The sequence below is a fragment of the Corvus brachyrhynchos genome, unplaced genomic scaffold, assembly GCF_000691975.1.
Source record: "Corvus brachyrhynchos isolate BGI_N302 unplaced genomic scaffold, ASM69197v1 scaffold147, whole genome shotgun sequence".
Classification (NCBI taxonomy): Eukaryota; Metazoa; Chordata; class Aves; order Passeriformes; family Corvidae; genus Corvus; species Corvus brachyrhynchos.
Window position 1 is genome coordinate 853,692 of NW_008239105.1, and position 4,810 is coordinate 858,501.

Sequence of the window (4,810 nt, forward strand, 5' to 3'; positions counted from 1 at the left end):
CAGTGCTGTGCCTCTATAAGTGTCACTTGATCCACATTATCGCATCTCTTAGAAATTAAAAATGGCACCATTTTAAAACTTAGCAGAAAAAATAAAATGCCAAGGACTAGTTTTATTTTTATGTAAATAATGGACAAGACAAGAATGCAGCCTGTGTCATTTCTGTTTAAAGTTATGATTGTCTTTGCAATGTGCTAGTAGAAAGCCTGTGGAACCGATCATAAGATTAGCTTTTATACCAGCTGTTGCTACTGAGTGAGAGAAAAGCAGCTCTAACTCAACATATTTCTCCATCACTTAAAGCACCTGTGTCCTTCAAACTGGCTGCCCATAAGCCTACTTCAGTTCCATTTTCACTGAAGTTCAAGGAAGCTTTAACTATCAGTTTTTAAAATGCCTGTATTCATAGAGCTGTTTGATTATCTCTTCCTGAAATGGTATATATTAGTTTATCACTTCATCCTAAACTAGAACAAAAATTCATAAAGACTAAATATATTTTAGAAAGGGATGTCTAGAAACAATTTATTTTGAAACAACAAATTTTCTTCCTTTCTGACAGCTGAGATGGAAAACTTTTGCTGAAAATCAGTGAAGTAATTTATACTCTCTTGACTAGAAATTTTAAATGTCTTTCCACTGTAATTTTTTCTTTGAATACATTAAGTAGCAAGAAATATTAAATAATCACATACGTTTTTTAATTAGTATACCCTTTCAAGGTATGTATTTCTTGCTCTTATGCTTTATGGAGCAGATCAGCCTGAATTCTTGTACTATAAAGTAACTTCACATTAATTAATTCCTGAAAATTCAGAGCCACAAGGTGAGAGACAGAATATTAATCTGAGAAAGGACAAAATTTTAGATATTTGGATAGAGAGAGGGAAGAGCCAAAGATGGACAATAAAATTTGGTGGCTGAGAGACTGAGGGAGACTCAGTCTCTCTCTGAAAATAAGTGTCCTGGTTCTGGTCAGGTTAGGGGTAACTTTTGCAGTAGCCTAATTAGAGAGTCTTGGTGAGGATACTGAATTGGGGAGTGCCATTCCTAAACCATGACAATATGTATGGGAGGATGATGAACAGTGTTAAGCTTGGAGAGTATCTGCATGTTACTGATTCATAACCAAATGCCTTTAAAAATAGTATTATCTATTATTTGTTTGTTGAAATGTCTGGACTCCATATAAAGTAAATCATCAGAATAGCACCAGTTTGGGAAATATTGCTATGATACTTAAAATTTCAAAACTAATATTAGGGGGAAAACTCACAGTATTGATTTCAACATCCGTGCCAATACTGGAAAAAGGGAGGCAATGATCATGGAACTGGGATATTGAATTGTATTTTCACTTGTCACATTCTTAAGTAGTACTAGCGACCTTTCTGTGTAAGGATGTAACTAAAATTTCTAGAAACCAATCCAGGCAAAGCTCATGAACCACACAGTTTCCTCATTCCCGTTTTCAGCGGCTTCCCAAATGGATAAAGTATATATGACCACATTTCAAACCTACTAAGCTTAAAATTGACTCTCTTAATGATACTTTAGTGTTACCACACATTTCTGCTTTGCCTTGTTCCTACAGGGTTCCTACAACTTTCTGCTAACCGGAGTCCACAGATCTGTAATGTAGTCATAGTTTGCTGTGTTCCATCCCCACCCCCAAAATAAAAAAGCATAACATCATCAATATTGTAAGAGACCTTTAAGATCATCAAGTCCAACCATCAGTCCACTGTCACTGTAACCCCTAAACCACTAAACCACATCACCCAGTGTAGGTACAAAAATGCTGTTAGCGAGGATTTTCTTGTTATTTTTCTAAGTCCATGAGAGATTTTTCTCTCTCACAGAAGAGGTAGCAGGGAATGTAAACAACCAAGCCACCTGCAACCTTGGAAAGTATTGTTTATGGTATAGTAGAAAATATTTTGATAATGGATGTTTTAGGATTTTGGCCAATCACCCCCAAGGGGTGGCTGGTCCTTTGTCCAATTAGACTATGAAGAGAAAAGTCTATAAGGAGTTTGTAAAATAATTAAATAAATCAATCTTGCTGCACAATTCCTGCCTGCTGGATCTTCTCCTCCTCCTCCTCCTCCTCCCTATGGCTGCGGGACACGGTGATATACCGTAGGAACCAGGCCTGCGGAAATAACCCAGCACCAGATCTAGATTATTTTTGGACACCTCCAGGGATGGTGACTCCAACTCCTCCCTGGGCAACCTATTCCAATGCCTGGGCACCCTAAAAGAGAATTTTTTTTTCCTAGTATCTAATCTGAATCTATTCTGTCTAAGCTGTGCATACTTCGTAGAATGCATACTTCCCTTATACTGGTTGACTTCCTTATTGAGAATAATTCCCCAAGCAAGGAATCTGGAGAAATCAAGTTCCTGTGGGTTTTTGCCTCATGACCAAGTCATATGGTGTTAAGCGTGCTCTAAGCTGCAGCTGAAAATTTCCATATGTACAAAATTTATAGTTTCTTTGTTAGCTCCACTCCTTTGATAAAGAAACCAGAAAGAATACCTTTGCATGTTTCACAAATCTGTAGAATTTGGGATATTTCGAAAAGTAAGTTTCTCTCAAACTAGACTTAAGTGTAACAGTGATCTCAGAACAGAAAGGTGGGGACAGACTGATTTACATCTGAGGAGTGGGATGGAATATTTTTTATCCGGGCCTAATGTTTATTTTCATGTATGTGCAAAAGTCTTGCTGATTTCAAAACCTGGGAAATAAGGATTTAGCTTCCTTATCTCCAAATTTAAGTTTACTGCAGAAGATGAAAAATGGCATTTCAATGCAAATACTCAGCAAAACATGGGAAAGTAACTTTAATTTAATAAGCAAATTATTTTCCTATTAATTAAATGTGTATTGATTGTTGCAAGAGCAATTATTGCATTTAGCAAGTATGAGAGAGATTAATCTAGTTGCAATCTAATTAGTTTAGAATTGCATGGGCAATACAAATACATAATTGGAAGGAACTGCATTTCTAGGAAGCTAAGGATTTATTAATGAAAAATGTTCTGATTGTATGAGTATTTATTATAGAATTCAGGGAATAACAGTTTTAAAAAACTGCTAGTCTACCTTCGCTCCAGAAAAGAATATACAGAAGAAGACACAAGACAGGTACCAGCCATGCTCACAGCCTGTGTTAGAACTACTTATGTTAAATTAATAAAACTCAGTTTCCTTACCACCAAAGGATAGAAATCCTGCTATATGAAAAAAGAACAAAACATTTGCAGGAGATGGACAAAGGAGAAAATGATTAAAGAGCTTCCATTAAAATATGGTGTGCCCTCTTGAAGTGTAGAGGCCACGTGGCAAAGAAAATCACAGGACAGGTGGGATCTGGTCTGCTGTGGATGTGAGAAGCCTGAATAAAACAACCCACTGAGTATATTTGTGGAATGAGGACAAATGGCTCCTTTTCCCTCTATGCACACAGAGACTGCTCATGAAAAGCCTTACACTGTATTTCCTACATGTTATTAAATGAAAATGGTTTCCCTGGCAGGGCTGAATGATTTTTATACAGGGATTTTGGAGGAGATGGACCATAAATTCTAGCAATGCTGGGCAGTATTTTATAGCTCTATAGGCCAAATGAGGTTTGTGGGTCATTCTGAAGTTCTTGCTTGCTAAACAAGCAAGCAATGTGTTTACCTCTGTTGTAATTAAAGGAAAAGGAATGATGAGATGTGTCTCACAAGATGCTTAGCATTTGATGAAGCATTATATTTAGAGCAAAACAAAAACAATCAATCAAGGAGAAAGGATAAATTAATCTTGTTGCTGCAAGACCATGCAGAAGGGGCTTAAAATGTCATTTAGTTCAGAAGAGCTGTAATTAAGCATTTAAGCTTTTTCAGGTGTACTCAGAACAGAATTAGTATTATAAGATACAAATTTTATTTTCTTGGTAGAATTAATCTAGCTTTCTGGCATCAGATGCAGTAGAAACAGAAATATAGATGTAAATAGGAAGAAAAAAATAATTTTTAGAAAATTTAAGCACATTAATGAAAAGAAAGACTTCTCAGATACAGGGTATGGAGAAACAATGTATTTGTGAAAGATAAAATATAATAGATAATACTTGGAAAATAATTTACTTTGTCTGAGTCCTAAGGAAATTTTCTTCAAGATTTCATTTTCATTAGTGTTTTAAAGTCAATATCAGTTCATAAATCTTTCCAAAATATTTCACAGAAATTTGTTAGCCCTATTATTAGCTGTTGTCAGAGACTGAAATAGTTCATGTCTTAAATATTGACATAGTTTTGCTCATTATAACAAAGCTGTGTAAAGAAGCTGCAACCAAAGAAACCCCCTTGGGAGAACTTTGCACTGTAAGTCAAACTGCTGAGATGAGATAAAGAGAAACCCGTTCTTCAATCACCGAAGGCCTGGGGAGAAACAAACAAGGCTGAGGGAAAGGAATGCATTCACAAGAGAACCAAAAGCAACAGAGACACTTCCCTGTCTGGATTTGGGGTGGGGGAGACCACAGCCCACAGATGCCCCTTCCCCTCTGCAACTGAGGCTGGGGGGAAGAGGTTTCAGGTGTGTGGCATAACCTCTGGTCAGAGGCAGTGAACACCCATCCTCCCTTACACAAACTGGCCCAGCTATGAAACCCCCAGCCCCACAGGCCACACCCATGGGACATTCCCATGAGAGGCAGCTGAGGGGATGTCATAATCCATCAAAGACCCCCCAAAGTGCCCCCCAGTCATTTCTGAAGCCTTGCACCACAGCACTGCACATGATGCAAAAAAC